At 36.9% G+C, this 16,669-nt stretch overlaps 1 protein-coding gene and 1 long non-coding RNA gene across 6 annotated transcripts in view; one reads left to right on the top strand and one right to left on the bottom strand.

Moving 5' to 3' along the window:
* MAST2 (microtubule associated serine/threonine kinase 2) overlaps nucleotides 1–16,669 on the top strand; it is a 178,234-nt gene that overhangs the window by 90,480 nt on the left and 71,085 nt on the right. The gene's annotated exons all lie outside the window — the stretch shown is intronic.
* Nucleotides 1–16,669, bottom strand: part of LOC140700661 (uncharacterized) — a 32,945-nt gene that overhangs the window by 328 nt on the left and 15,948 nt on the right. Inside the window, exons 2-3 of the long non-coding RNA XR_012079137.1 lie at nucleotides 6,883–6,948; nucleotides 2,873–2,975 (exon numbers count right to left, since the gene is read on the bottom strand). This is a non-coding gene — a long non-coding RNA (uncharacterized lncRNA). The remainder of the gene's footprint in view (nucleotides 1–2,872; nucleotides 2,976–6,882; nucleotides 6,949–16,669) is intronic.

Here is a 16,669-nt window from a genome sequence, read left to right as displayed (position 1 = left end):
ATTTATAAAACATGGATGAACATAATTTTTACAGGGAAAAAAATCTTGATATATAACATAATAATCTTATGGCAAAGAGCATATTAACCAAGACTAAATTAAGGATAACAAGTAAAAAGATTTACTAAGTCTGGAGTAAGTGCTTGACATTCATATTTTTATAAGACTCCGTTGACCTAGAAAATGCTAGATTCAGATTTTTAAAATAAGGCTTTTATCAAGTAAGCTTAAGACTGAAAACACTAAACTGTTATTTCCTAAAATCTGGCAAAATACCATCAGGACTCAAACAGGAGCTCATTATGGATAACAAGGGCATTGACAAATCTCTAGGAACTTCTCATAATAATACATTTTCCAGAATATTTATATTCGTAGCATTTAGCTGTACAAATTTAAACTAGGGAAAGCTGAGTACCTGATTTGACAGCTTTTCCCGTGAAACTCATCAGTAGTAAAATATAAAATAAGCCAAATTATTTCTGGTATCTCTCTAAAAATGTGGAACAACACTTCTTTGTGATTTTTGCAGGAATGTTCTGAGATATCACAAAGATAGTTTTAGGTAGTAAAAATATACTGCATGTTTTATTTTACTGTTTTCTATATTGAGGATCTGATTTTGAGATGACAAAACTTCAAAGAGTTGTTAGTGAAAACACAAAGATAGGAGTGTTGGTGCTTGAGAAACAATACCTAGTTACTTAGCCAAGGTGGCAATAAAACATTTAAAAATAGACGGTAACACAATAACCTCAGCTTTTTTATGAGGAACCTTTGTTTGTTTTCTTAAATAATTAAGTACTTAGTATGTCAACATAAAGCAGAAGAAAGTTATTCTAGTAAGACACAAAATATTTGCTACTGGGCATATTACACAGAAAAAAAGAATAACCTTTTAACAGGATAGGTGAAGGCAATAAAACAGTTAACCAGAGAGACTGGCCCATCAAAATTGAGCAAACTTGGCTAAGATTTTAACCAGTTCATCGCTTTTCAGACTCATGGTATGGTGTTATAAACCATGGCAAACAAAATCACTTCCCAAATTTTGTTCTTCATTATTCTGCTTCATATTCTGGAACCTATTCACGCTTTACTTGAGGACAGTTCTTAGGGGATTGTCAGATCAGATTTAATTTTATGGTAATACTAAGGCGATACTAACATTTAATGTGTTTATCATTGCTCTCTTCAAATGAATCAATAAATAAGCATTTTAAAATGTCTGAGAGATAATTAGATTAGTTGAAATCCCAAAGGTAGGGCACCCATCATGGAATTAGTGTCCTTAGAAAAAGAGGAAGAGAGACTGGAGAGTACTTGTGGCTCTCCCCTTCCCCCTCCCCTCCTTTTCCCCCTCCCTACTCTCCATCTCTGGCCTGAGGACTCCATGAGAAGGTGGCTGCTGGCTGGAAAGCCCTCGTGGTAAGGAACTATGACACATAGCTTCTGGGAGCTGAGGGTGGCTCCCGATTGATATCTAGCAAGCACCTAGGGCCCTCAGTCCGATAGCCACAAGGAAGTGAATTCAGCTAACTACCTGATTGAGTTTAGAGGCAGATTCTTCCCTAGCCAGACCTCCATTTAAGAATGCAACCCAGGTGACACAGGATTGCAGACTTTGAGACTTTAAGCAGAGGATCTAGATAAGCTGTGCTTTAATTCTTGATTCACAGAAATTTTGTTGTTTTAAGTGGCTATGTTTATGGTAATTTGTTATGCAATAGAAAACAAATACATCATGCAATTTACTTTTTCCATTTTCTTGCCTAAATTTCCTTATATTTATTTTATTGAAATGTCCCTTTCATTGTATCTGCTATGTGAAAATTCTTTTGGCTAAAATACTTTTAATTTTTTAAAAAGTGAAAGAGCCAAACAGCCAAACTTAGATTTGGGTTTTATTTTGTTTTGTTTTGGTTTTGCCCTTCCCTCATTCCTGTCAAGTGATAAATGATAAATGTATGAGTTTCTTAAAAAAAAAAACCAACCACCACACATAAATTCTCTGCAGTGGCTGTAAATTATATATCTTATCAGTGCTATTGAGATCTCTAGTTGGCCCACATCCATACTAATACTTGTTATGGTAAGACGTTAAATCTTAGCCAGTCAAAGTGAATGTGTAGTAGTGTCTCATTGTGGTTTTAACTTGCATTTCTTGGATGAAAAATGATGTTAATAATAATGACATATCAGCAACCAACACTTGTAAGTAATAACTATTTACTAGATTCTATTCTTAGCACTCTACACATAATAACCAAGTAGTCCTCATCAGAGCCCTATGATACACATGCTGTTATTATTCCTATCATCATCATCATCATCATCTCATCTTCATCATCATCATCCTCCTCATCATCCTCCTCATCATTCAGTAGCCTGGGCTTGGGTATTAGAAAACAGAGAGTATTGGTTAGAAACTTAGGGCCTGGCCTTAACTACATGGCCTTGGCTTGGGGTGGGGTAGATGGACATCTGGTCTGTTAGTTGTGGGAGAGTGCGCTTTTGTGACTGACCCTGTTATGATCACGAGACTGCCAAAGTGGGACTCAGTACTTGTTGAGAGGTGCTAGATTTCTGAGAGTGTTTCCATTTTCGTTGTAGAGAACAGGGGATTCTGTAAAGGAGCTGTGAGAGCCGAGTGATTGGGCTGGTACCTGGAGAGGGAAAGTGTCTGTAGCTACCAGGTGGGGTGAGTTTGCTTGGGTAATTAGAATAGTGGCTTTCAAATTTCTTAGACTGTGATCCTTAATAATAAATGGTTTTTACGTGGCAACACATCACACATGCTTACACTTGTATATTTATACATATTTCAGTAATACATGTCACAAACACACAAATTTCACAAAGTAATTCTTACCCTTATTATGTGTGAAGCACTCTGATATTTTTCTATTTCTCTTTTAAGAAAATGTTGGGCCCAACTCCTAAATTGATTTCATGACTCACTGAAGAATTGTGACCTGCAGTTGAAAAAGCACTGGTTGGAGTATGAATTAATCCTTTGAATGTTACCCTAGAAAAACATTTGACATACTTTGTCATCGAAATGAATGAGAGGAGCCCCTAAGAGCTGGCAAGTGCTCTGAAGCAGAGGACCAAGACTTTTGCTTGCTCTTAGCTCCCTTAGCTGTCAGTGTTTAGCGCAATAGTTTATTTGATCAATTGGCTTTCTTCAGGCTAGGCTGCTTTTGTCAGGTGGTTTCTTATGTGTTTGCACCTACCTCTTCTTTCAGATTGGGAGCTTGCACTCCTGGAGGGCAAGACTACAGTAAGAGCTAACAATCCCATAGCACTTCTGCTCTGTGAGGTGCTTTTCTGTTTTACACATATTAATCTTTGCCACAATCTACTTATTAGGTACCTTAATTATTTTCATTCTGCAGATGCGGAAACCAAAGCATACAAACTTACCCTCTTTTAGGATTCTTCTGCAGCTTATCTCACCTTAACCTTGTGTAACATCTACTGTATAAATGATTTCAGTGATACTTACTGGATGAAATTAAACTAAATAGTTTCTGGGCTTTGTTTTCTTAACTTCCCTATGGCTTTTCTTACTGAAAGATTATTTAAGTGATTAGAGTAATAGAAATTGAATTACAAATGATGTTGAATTTCATCTAGAGAAGGTGTACAGTGTTTACTGATTCAGATTTGAATAATGACTATGCTCTGAGCCCTAACAATAGGACTATCATCCTCCACCAGGCCTGGGTTTGAGAATGAATAATGTTGCATAAATGCTCACGTATTCTTAGCACATTATTTACTGATTTGAGATCCTTATTATGCTTTCTTCCAGTCCCCTGCCCACTGCAACAGCTGTTTTAGCCTGGCCCACGCCTCCTGAGTTAATAGTATTTCTGTCCCAGTGTGAGTTTTCAAGTTGGTATGTGCAGTTTCTGCCAGCGTTTTCACTGTTGCCAGGCCTCAGGGTTGGAGGTTGCAACTGATTTGTGGGGGAGGGAATTTGGTGCTTGTCACTGAGGAGAACAAGGTGCTCCCTGGGGCTCTGATTTGTTACAGGCTGGGTGTGAATGATGTCAGGCAGATAAGAGGACAGCTGATTCATTTGGGATCTGGGACTTTTCATTCTGTTTCACTGCTGGCTCCTGGGCTCTTAGGTCTTTTTTAAGGGGTTCTGGATGTTATGTTTTTGAAAAAAAGTGCTTTAATTTTTCTCTTAAGTTTGGGAACTTTGTAAGTTTCCTTTGGCTTATGACTACATACCCCTTGTGTGAGAGAACTTCCTGCCAAGACTCCAAGTGTGAGAGGGCAAAAGCTTGAGTAGCCAGGAAAATGATGAAACGGAGGAGAGAGAGACTGGGAGCACCATGCCTGCGGATTCAGTAAGGAGGCTGGGGTCTCTGAGTGGAAACTGGCAGGTGTCAGAAAAAGAACTGATGCCAACTAACACACCTTCATTTGCTTGGTTAAAGACTCTAGTTTGGAGATGCCTGTCTGGAAGAGGGCTGAGCTGGCTTCATAAATTGAAGGTCAAAACAGTGGTCCCTGGTGGAGGCATAAAAGATATCTTTTAGGGGTTCTTAGGTACTTGGGGAGCTGGGTTAATAATGAAGATCATTTTTTCCTGTCTTGCAAACAAGTGTGTATTTAAAGTTAGTGTCAAAGCCCAATGAATGTGAGAAACAAATGGAAATTAAAGTATCTCCTCCTTTAACTAGAGAGGGTATTGTATTTCTACCCCTGGCCTGTCATCTCAGGACCTCAGATCTGCCCTTGCTGATCCAAGCCTGAGCCCTTTAGGATGTGACCTGAATTTTACTTCTATGTTGACTATATAGAAATAATTCTTCGATAAGGATTTCAAAGCTGGGGAATGGAAGAAGACTTCCACATCAGAGTGGTTTTCCTAAGAGCTGCTCAGGCTTATTTAATGAAGAAGTGCTGAGTGAACTGATCAGCAAATTAGGGAACCAGGGAAAGAAGTATCCTAGAGTTCATTCCTCCTCAGTGATCTTTCTTAATTTAATTGAATTGAATTTTTTGTTGAAGTGTAGTCAGTTTACAATGTTGTGTCAATTTCTGGTGTACAGCATTATGCTTCAGTCATGCATATACATACATGTATTCCTTTTATATTGTTTCATTATAGGTTACTACAAAATATTGGATATATATTTTTTTTTGGTTGGGGGAGGTAATTAGGTCTATTTATTTATTTTTAGAGGAGGTACTGGGGATTGAACCCAGGATCTTATGCATGCTAAGCATGCGCTCTACCACTTGAGCTACACCCTCCCCCGCTGGATATATTTCCCTGTGCTATACATTATGAACTTGTTGTTTATCCGTGTTATATATAGTAGTCTCAGTGATCTGTCTTGAACTGCCTTTGCTGTAGTTCACAGGGCAGAGGGAGTGCACTTCAGATTTTTGCCCCCTGAACATTAGTGCCTTCATAAAGAGACGTAGCTGCTCAAATGGGCAGACTTTGTCAGTGGGCTTCCTTTGGGCCCTTGCCCTTCAGTGCTAGTGATTGCTCATTGATTGAATTGTTGATTCTACCAAACCTTGGAAAATCAGACTTGTTTGAAGTACATAATTGGAAGGCTTAGCACACTGTTAAAAAAAATAGTTTATTCCCATACTAAAACTAAAAAGGAAATGACCACAAAAAAGAATCTTCGTCACTACAAGTGTCATTTAAAGTAAAGATAACTTCTGAGCAAAACTGGAAAGTTTTAATTAAGTTTGTAGCTTAGGAAAATATGTGTGGTTAAAATTCATGCTTTCTGAACATTGGTGCACTGGTAATTGTAATCATTGTATCTGTTTTAGTGACTTTGAATTTGGATTAGGAAAACTCTAAGGAGCTAGGAAGTAGTTTATAAATCATCTTTCCTTTTTCAGTCTTTTTTAGACTCTAGCCCCAGAATAAAACCAGTTTGCAGAGTGATAATTAGGAGCAAAAAGGGAATGAGATTTGGTTTTCATAGTTTTTTTAATAATCCTAATTATATATTCATCAAATGGCTAAGCCTCATTTTATGTGATAAGATTTAAGACTCCAAAATTTTATATAAGCAATATTATTCAGGTTAATAAGAACTAAGTATCTTATTGTATGTTCTGATTAGCTCCAGCTTATATATACCTTTGAACAACACAGGTCCACTTATACCACAAATTTTTTTCAACAAATACGTGCTATAGTACTGCATGATGTGCAGTTGATTGAATCCGCAGACGCAGAACCTTGGATGTGGATTTTTAACTGTTGGGAAAGTTGGTACCCTTAACCTTCACATTGTTCAAGGCTCATCTGAACTAGGGAGATGATTTTTTAAAAATTCTTTAGAATTTAGAGTTCTTTAGAAAAGTGATAATTCTTTTTGAAAGTGAAAAATAATCCAAAATTAATATTTTTACTTCTTGTAATTTTTTGAGATATGTTTAATTTGTGGAAATTTAGGCATGCCTGTAATTTTAAATAGTTGTCTGCTGTCCACTTTCCTGTCTTTTATATCTTAATATTGTGTACTTATCTGAGAAATATCCTGAAGCCAGCTAGAGGAATAATAAGTAGGAAGGTAGAGATTTCCTTTGAATATTTGTAATTAAACACAAGTAGAATGTCACCATATACAAACAGGCAACAAAACAATACAGAAAACTAGCATCACTTTTAAATAGGTGCTTATATGATACTTAATTTTTTTTAATCTTAGAAATAAAATATTATACTTAAATGTGCAATTTGTATAGAAAGATATGCCACTACTATAGCAAATTAAATGCTGTGCATCTGTCAGTTATTTTCATCATCTGTGACATGTCTGTAAATGATCAACAAAATGAAGATACATATTCATCAACTGTTTTCAGTCTAATGATCTTACTTACTTAATAGTCTTCTTTTGGATTTAACACATTAAGATGGTTGGATTGCTTTTAGGGGGAAAAAGTAGCCTAGAAAACAAAATAGAAGCAAAATTTATGTATAGTAAGTAGGGAAGTGATTTAATTTGGTATACTCATTAGGCAAAAGCTAGCTAAATAACTTGATGTTATTATTGATATAAGCTAACAATTTATAAACTATTAAGAATGTTTTGTTCTTTAGAAACAGACTCACAGACATAGAAAAAAACTTATGCTTACTGGTGGGAAGGGGAGGATGAAGGGATAAACTGAGAGTTCAGGATTTGCAGATACTAACTACTATATATAAAATAGATAAATAACAAGGCCCTACTGTATAGCACAGGGAGCTATATTCAGTATCTTATAATAACCTATAATGAAAAAGAATATGAAAAGGAATATGTATATATATGTATAACTGAATCACTATGCTGTACACAAGAAATTAACATGACATTGTGAACCGACTATACTTCAATTTTAAAAAAGAATGTTTTATTTTTATGGACATACGCATTTCTCTAGGAAAGTTTAGTCATTGAACACAGAGTATTCCCTATTGTTTGCTAATTGATGAGTTGTAGTAAATTGTAACTGTTGTAGTTACAATAGTTTCCCAGAAGCCAATATAAATACTCTGAAAAACCAAAGCTTAAATTTTTGATTTTAATTCTGTGGATTAAGTTTAATTTCAATGGCCTTTTTATGCCAACATTGGTACTGGGTGTGATATTTGAGAATGATTTTTGACCACTTATTTTTCTGAGCCTCTTGCATAAACTAACGCACTTTGAATATGTTTCTTTTTGACTGAGAAATGATCACTGACTCTTTTTTCCTACTGTACTACTTTGTCAGAATCTCTGCTTTTTGCCGAGGATCTGAAGTAAACCGGCACATGCTTTCACCCACATCGGCTCCAACCCTGTCCTTCACTAAAGCCCCATTTAGTGCTGAATGTGCTCTTGCTACTTCTCCTCTTGCCTTTTTCCTGAACACACACGCCCATAGCAGTCCTGGCAGTCCCTGTTCCAGCCGCTCACTGCAGTGGAGGTAAGGAAACCTGTGATGTGAACATGGGCCTTGGAGATTGCTTCTTGCCTAATAGGTAAAACCTAAGCCTTTCTCCTTAATAATGAGGAGAAACTGAATGAAAGTCATGGCCCTGTGTGGAAGGAATTTCACAGATCTCTGCTACATTCAGAATTAGGGAGAAAGTAGCATAGCTTATCAGTAGTCAGTAGTATAGCATATCAGTGCGGCCGTCTTGACCGTTGGACAGCCCTGCAGCCACCCCATAGGAGAGTCATAGCATGATAGAATGCTAGAGCTCTCTGAAGGTTAAATAGTCCAAAACCACGTTTTACACAACAGGAAAATTTGATTCCAAGACAGGTTAGGTGATGTGCTCAGGTTGCTGAAAATAACTGTCTCCCTATTTCTTTCTATCCTCTTTTTCTTATGTTCAACGTTATTTTAGTACATACTATATACTGGGCACTGTTTTAGATGTGAAGGACAGTGATCACAGAATGGTAAAAAGGTAAAGTCCCTGCCCTCAGGGAGCTTAAATTCTGGGAGGGAGACAAGTTAGTGAGTAAATATATAACAGGTGGACATAAGTGATACTGAGAAAATATAGTAGGATAAGGGGAATAGGGAATGTGACATTTCATATAAGATGGCCAGGGAGGGCCTCAGTGATAATTTGACATATGAGCAAAGACCTGAAGGAAAACACGGAGCCAGAAGAGAGATGTCTGAAGGAAGGGGATTTCAGGCAGAGGCAACAATGCCAGAGGCCTGATCTAAGAGCTTACTTGTGTGCTCTTTCTGCGGTAGAGTCAGTGAAGCTTGTGGGGAATGAATTAGGTGGTGAGAGGTGGGAAGTGAGGTCTGAGATGTAGTGGGGCACCAGATGAAGTAGGATTTTAAAGCCTTTATAAGGATTCTTATTTTTATGTTGAGTGAGATGAGAAGCTGTTGAAGGGTTTAGAGCAGAAGAATGTCATGATCTGATTTAGATGAAAAGGATCACTCTGGTTCTAGTTAGAAGATATAGTCTAACTTAGATTGTCTAAGACACAATCTGAAGCAATGTCATACAGCTTTAGGCTTGACAGCTTTTTAATTTCTTATTTTTCCCCCCTATACTTGTTCACATGTCTGGTCACTATGTAAGTGTTTCATTCTGTTCTTCTCTTATATCTCTCCCATGCAGAGTACTAGTTCAGTGATACAGCAAGATGATTTTACCTTGTTGTTGGCTGACTATGTTTGTAATTTTTTAGGGTTTTTTTTTCTTTAATTTTTTTGGGGAAGGGGGACCAATTAGGCTTGCTTATTTATTTATTTATTTATTTTTAATGGAGAAACTGGGGATTGAACCCAGGACGTTGTGCATGCTAAGCATACACTCTGCCACTGAGTTATACCCTCCCGTCTGTATTTCTTTAAACGTTTTTGAATTTTGTTCTGGGATACAGTTAAATTATCTGGAAATAGTTTGATCCTTTTGAGGATTACTATTAGGCTTTGTTAGATGGGCCCAGAGCAGCATTTGGGCTAATTTTTCCTTAATATGGAGGCATTACTTTGTGAGCGCTCTACTCGATGCCCATGCATCACTGGTGGGAACATTATCTATTTCAGGCCCTATGTGAGCTCTGAGGAGTGTACTACCTACGCATTTCTTGGATAGTTTTCTTTCCTACTTCACTGATAGGCACTGAAAACTCCAGAGAATCCCCTGGTGAGCTCTCTGTGTAGCTCTCTCTTTCCTGGTACTCTGCCTTCCAAATTCTAGCCACTTTTGCCTCCTCAAATTCTCAATTTTGCTTCCTCAACTAAGGGAGACTGCTGGGCTCTTTTTGGGTAACTGCTTCTTGTGTTGCTTCATAGGCATGTTCTATAGGTGGTTGGCTGGGCAATCTTGGGACTTACTTTGGGGCAGTTTTAGGGCTTACTTTGTATATTTCCCTTCCATGCAACATCCAAAAGCAGTTGGACGTTTCCCCATCATGGCAGGAAGCAGAAATCCAATCTTCTAACATTTTGAACTCATACTTCTATCATCAGAAGTGAAGAATTGCCTCATGAGATCATTGGTTGACTGATTCATATGTTAGATAGAGATAGTAGAATCAGGATAGACTCTATTTTAATTGTTTTATCTTGTTTAATCAAAAGTTGAGAAATGAAATAACTGAAGAATAAGAATAGGTAATATTAGCTGAGTATTTACTGTGTACTAAGCACTTTTCTAATCGCCAAAATATTCCAATGAGATGATAATACAACTCCATTTTATCGACAAAGTGGATAATTCAAGTAAATCTCTTTTATCGATGAAGGCACTGTGGTACAGAGAGGTGAAGGAAGTTACTAATAAGCAACAGAAACTGGCATTCAGCCCCAAAGAAGCTTACTCCAGTATCTGTTCTTAACGCTAACTCTACTGTAATATGTCTGCTGAAACATGCTGTTGTGTATTTAGTTAATAAGTAAACAAATTCTGAGGACTTAATAGCTCCTGGGTACCATTCTAACCATTTAGATCATTCAGTCCTCACACCGATTCTGTGAGGTAGAGATTGTTGTTATGCTCGTTTTGCAGATGAGGAAACTGAAGGGCAGAGATTAAATAAATTACTCAAGATGAAACAGCTGGTAAATGGCAAAACTGGGATTAAAACCCTGGAAGTCTGGCTCCAGAGGTCAGATTCTTTTCTATATTTCTTTCTTTTTTTTTTTTTGCATATTCTTTTTCATTACAAGTAACTACAGAGATCATATTCTTAACAACTAATACTATTCTGCTTCTCCATCCAAGATACTTCCTTTATGTAATATAGTGTGTTTAAAAGCTAAATAATTTTGTAGCCCCAGATCTTCTCTTTTCCCAAGATGACATGTTCGTAACATTCTTTAATAAATCCTCCCATGCTCAGAGTGGGGAGAGTGGGTATTTTACAGTCCAATGGCACTTCCAGACCATTACCTTTATTACCTTCTTTTAAAAATCTCTGTTCTTCGTTTAGGCTTATGTCATTCCATACCCCTGCTCATTGCTGTCATCCTCTAATTTAGTTTTGTTCTCTGTATTCACATTCAGAGTCTAGGACAGAATCAGTTTTTAGTGATGAACCTAAATTCTGCAAAATCCTTATCATGTACATGTACCTATTAGACATTGCTGATATTAAACATTTGAGCAAATACAAGTCAAAAGAAGAAAAAAATGATTCTAGTAAACATTGTGAACGACTGAAAAAGAATTTAGAGCTACTGGCAGTGAATATAACCTCTATTTTAATATAGATGACCAAGGAGAAAGGGCACTAGGATCTACATACTGCCACCATGCAGTGGCCATATTGGGATATCTTCTGTTTCCATGGAGTATAATTATTGTTATGGGCTAAACTGTGTCTCCCTAAAATTCATATGTTGAAGTTTTAACTTCCAGTACCTAGAATATGACCTAGGTTTTTACAGAGGTAATTAAGGTTAAATAAGGTCATTGAGGTGGGCACTAATATGACTGGTATCCTTATAAGAAGAGGGGATTAGGGCACAGACACAGAGGGAGAAGACAGCCATTTACAAGCCAGGGAGTGGGGCCTCAGAAGAAACCAACTCTGCTCATACCTTGTAGCCTTAAGAACTGGGAGGAAATGAATGTCTTTTGCTTAAGCCACCCAATCTGTAGTACTTTGACGTGACAGCCCTAGCCAATTAATACAGCTACAGAGGCTTTTGATTGTGTTGCCCAAAAGGGCTCGAGATTGTAGTTAGAACTGGCCCTGCCCAGAATCTTAACCATCTTTATTGACTGCATCTTAGTGATGTTCTTAGAACCTTACAAATTATTGTCCATAGTAATTTAAAGGACGGTCAAGACAGATTTTTAATATGATGCCCACCTTAACTGCATACTACATTTCTGTCTGTTCCTTGAAAGGAAAGAAACAGAAAAGATGGGTCTGTTATAGATAGGCCTTGATGCTAGCTATCTCTTAAGTGTCTTGGATGAGTATGATCAACCTTAAGAGGCATAATATATATGATTTGATTTGGGTTGAATTAATTAACCTCAAATCTATGATCAACTTGTACATCTTCTTATAATATGATTTCAGCCTGCTGATTGACACTAGACATGGGTATTGTTGACATAACCCTATCTGAAGGAATACTAGATATGGTCTATGGTGTAGTTGATGTCCCTAGAGAGAGGAGGCAGATCTGTCTTTGGCTAAATAACCAGTCCAGCTTTAGAACTCCTGAGGAGAGAGGTTTGGTGTTGGCAACTTTCTGGAACATAGAATGGCTTAGATTTTGATTCAGTTTTGAATTGAAGACTAAAACTTCATTGGCTATAAAATGTAGCAAGAAATCCTCATTAGAGTAATCTTTATATTGGAAGAGTTCTAGCTCTAGCATACTTCCTATTGCATAGGATTTTTTTCATACAATCTCTAGTTAAAAAAAAAAAAACTATTCAGCCTTTAATTGAATATCTTCAGCAACAAGAAGTTCATTATTGAAGTTTGCAGCCAGTACTAATTCAGCCCTCTGGCCTCTCCTGTATCACATGTGTGAGAGGCTTTCTGTAGACTTTTATGGCAAAGGACAGGTGTTCCTTTGGGCCTCCTCCAAAACTGGGCAGCCTTTGAAACCCCTTTTTGGTAGTGTCAAGATTGTTTCCTGCCAAAGAGAAAGCACTATTTTCATTTTACGAACACCTGCTTTTCTTATCTGTCTTTTTTTAAACAACTGCTTTTCCAAGTAAATCTAAAAGTGGAACATCTCCAGAACTTGTTCTTATCCTGACCCTATTGTAGGCAAATCACTTCACTTCTTTCTGTCTCAGTTTTCTATGTCATTAAACATTAATAGCACTTCGAGTGTCGCTATAAGGATTAGATGAGTCAATATATGTACAATTCTTCAGAATACTCCCCAGGCTGGTATGGCACTTATTTTGCTGCTATCTTTGTTCGAATATCCACATTTTGCTGATCCTCACACTTCATTTTGCTTCCATTAATTTTCCTTTAGGTTCCATTAGTTCTGTCAGATTCTTGCTTTCCCATGGGTAGCTCTGCATATCACTTATCATTGTGTACCACTCATGGAGGCTTTGATATTGGTGAAGTTAAGGCAGTGACAGCTGGGTGCTCTCCTGCCCTCTCATGCAGGCACACTAACTGTTGCTGCTATAAACTGACCTCTTGGGCACAATGAGACATAGACTAAAACAAGAAACATTCTGAATTACATTCTTTTGGGAGGGCCATTTTTGGCAGTGGGAAAAGTCCATCAACACAGGTTTAAGGTGTTTCATTTTTCCTCCCCTCCTCTGTAAGGGAAAGAATAGCTTGAGAGTATATGTGGATGTGATTCTCTTGTTAGGTAAGGGAAGGTACTTTTTTTTTTTTTAATGGAAAGATAAAGTAATGAAGAATGCTAGCTGTGACTTAACCCCAGGAAACTTTGTATGGCAGAGAATTATTCACAGATCCTGGCTTCAGTGACTGAATAAACATATAGTTCTATTTGGCAAGGTGTCAAAGTCTTGCTTTTGAATTAAGAGCAGGAAGCTGAAGGTTTCTAGGATATTTCTGTTTTCAGAAGTAGGAAAATTTTGTTCACTGGAAAATTTTTTCTTTTGAAAGGTTGTATTGTGGAAAATACCAAAAATATCCCAAAGTAGAGTAATTTTACTTGCCCAATATCTATGTTATCAACTCATGGACAATAGTATCTCATTTACTTCTCACCTATTCCTCTTACACCCAATTATTTTAAAGCAAATCTCAGACCGTGTCATTTCATCTGTAAATATTTCAGTTTGTATCTCTGAAGGTAAGGACTCTTTAAAAAAAAAATAAGCATTACCATTATTACACCTAAGACAATAATAGTTTATCAATATCATCAAATATGCAGTCAACATTCAATTGTTTTATGACATTTCATTTTTTTGAACCAATATCCAAACTATGCCAATACAGTTCATTTGATTAATATATCTCTTAGGTAGGGTGACCATATAATTTATTATCTAAACTAGGAAATTTTTAATAATGAAAAAAGATTCTTTTAACAGTTATACTGGGACAGCAGGCTTAAACCTGACCTGTCATGGATGAACTGGAATGTCTGGTCACTGTGCTTTTAAGTTTCTTTCAGTCTAGGTTTTCTTCCTCTTTTTTTCTCTTACATTTCATTTGTTTAAGAAACTGAGTTGTTTGTCCTTGTAGACTTTCCCACATTCTGGATTTTGCTGATTGCATCCCTGAGAAGTTATTTAACATGTTCTTATGACCTCTATATTTTCTATAAACTGGAGTCTTGATCTGATTCTGGTTTGATTTGAGGACTTGGGGAAGAATACTTAATAGTTGGTGCAGTGTACAGCTGTTAGGAGACAGGTAATGTCAAGTCTCTCCCTTGTTTTGATAGTAGTGGTCATTGATAATTATCACCTAGATCTGTTATTTTATTAGGAGTTTGCAAAAAAGGTTATATTCTCATTCCTTTTCCATTTATTAGCTACAATACTTCCATGAAAGCTATTTCCTCCTAGTTATCTATTTGTTACCCTAAGATATAGTTAGGCACACTTACTCTCAAGTCAACTTATGTAGACTCTTTCCTGGGTCTTCAACCTGACACCTGTGTCACCAGTTCCTTGGTCAGTGTTTCATAACTACTGCTTTGCAATGAAGATTGTTTACCCAGAGTAATGCAACAGGAGATTTTTTGTCTGTGTGAAACCCTGGGGGCTTGCCATTTTAGTAGCTGCTGACTGAATGCTCAGCTGAGGCTTCCTCTTTTGGCTCCTTAGTAGTCATCCTGGGACAGGCAGCTTGTCATATAGACTCTTATTCTGTAGGTGCTCTTTAAGAGGTGAAAACTGATTCAGGTAGCAGGAACTCAGCAGCCAGGCAGCTGCAAAAGATAAATGTTATTTGTTAAGTTCCATTGGAGGGAGTGGTTCTTGCAGCAGCTTCTCTTTCATGCCTCTCGGCGCTATAGGAGGGGCCAGTGCTGCTCCTGATTGCCTCAGGGACTAGGGTCAGTACCTTTCCTGATCTTGGTAGATAGGATAAATTTGGGACTTAAGAGAGTCCTTCTGTTGAGGAACTAGCGCACTAGGGGGAGGAATCAGAGACACAAATAATTTCCAATGATCCTTGGCATAGAAGAGTTAATTTTCATGGTGTATCTTCAGGATAAATTCCTAGAATTGGGGATGCTGAGTCAAAGAATAAATGCATATGTAGTTCTATTACATGTTGTCAGATTTTCCTTTATAGTGGTTATATCATTTTATTTCCACCAGCAGTGTAAGAGAATATATATTTGTTCACCACCTTGCCAACAGAATGTATTGTCAAACTTCTGAATTTTTGCCAATCTCTTGGATGAGAAATGGTGTCTCAGAGTAGCTAACTTAAAAAAAGTTATACTAAGGAGGGTATAGTTCAGTGTTAGAGTGTGTACTTAGCCTGCACAAGGTCCTGGGTTCAATCCCTATTAGCTCCATTAAAAAAGAAAGTTTATCCTGAAATGTTCCTTCAGGGTCAAGAATTTATTTCCCACTCTTATGTGGAGGGAATTAATTTTCCTTTCCTAGGAAATTTATGTGGATGCTTCCATTTTTTTTTCATTCAATTGTACACTAGGCCCTCTGAACAGAATAGGCCCAAGTTGGCAGTAGAAAAGTCCCCAGGATGTAGTGGAGAAAGAATGCACCCTTTTTTTTTTTTAAATTTTTAAAGATCTGTTGACTTAATTCATGAATCATGCAGAATCCAGTCTAACAGATTGAAAGGAACTCGATATTCAGGACATTACATCCAAAAAAACCCAGAATATACATTCTTTTCAAGTGCACATGGAACATTCTCTAGGATAGATCACATACTTGGACACAAAACAAGCCTCAGTAAGTTAAGAGGACAAAAATGATTTCAAGCATCTTTTCTGACCACAACAGCATGAAACTGGAAATCAACCACAGAAAGAGAAACAAGAAAAAAATGATTGCATGAGACTAAACAACATGCTACTGAACAGCCAATGGGTCAATGATGAAATCAAAAAAGAAATTTAAAAAACCCTTGAGACAAGTGATAATAAAAACACAATCACTGAAAACCTATGGGATGCAACAAAAGCAGTCCTAAGAGGGAAGTTTATAGTGATATAGGCCTTCCTCAAAAAACAAGAAAAATCTCAAATAAACAACCTAACTTACCACTTAAAAGAAGTAGAAAAAGAAGAACAAATAAAACCTAAAGTCAGCAGAAGGAAAGAAATAATAAAGATCAGGGAGGAAGTAAATAAAATAGAGATTTAAAAAACAATAGAAAAAAATCAATCAAACCAAGAGCTGTTTTTTTGAAAGAGTAAATAGAATTGACAAACCTCTGGCTAGGCTCATCAAGAAGAAAAGTGAGAGGACACAAATAAAATAAAGAATGAAAGAGGAGAAATTATAACTGATATCACAGAAATTAAAAAAAATAAGAGACTACTATGAATAATTATATGCCAACAACAGGGTGAACAACCTAGAAGAAATGGACAAATTTCTAGAAACATACAGTCTACCAAAACTGAATCAAGAAGAAATAGATAATTTGAACAGACAAATTACTGGAAGTGAAACAGAATCTGTAATTTAAAAAAACTCCCTACAAAGAAAAGTCCAGGACTAGATGGCTTCACTGGGGAATTCTACCAAACATAC

This window comes from Vicugna pacos, chromosome 13, assembly GCF_048564905.1.
Source record: "Vicugna pacos chromosome 13, VicPac4, whole genome shotgun sequence".
Classification (NCBI taxonomy): domain Eukaryota; kingdom Metazoa; phylum Chordata; class Mammalia; order Artiodactyla; family Camelidae; genus Vicugna; species Vicugna pacos.
Note: the sequence above shows the minus strand (reverse complement) of the source record. Positions and strands in the feature narration are given on the sequence as shown.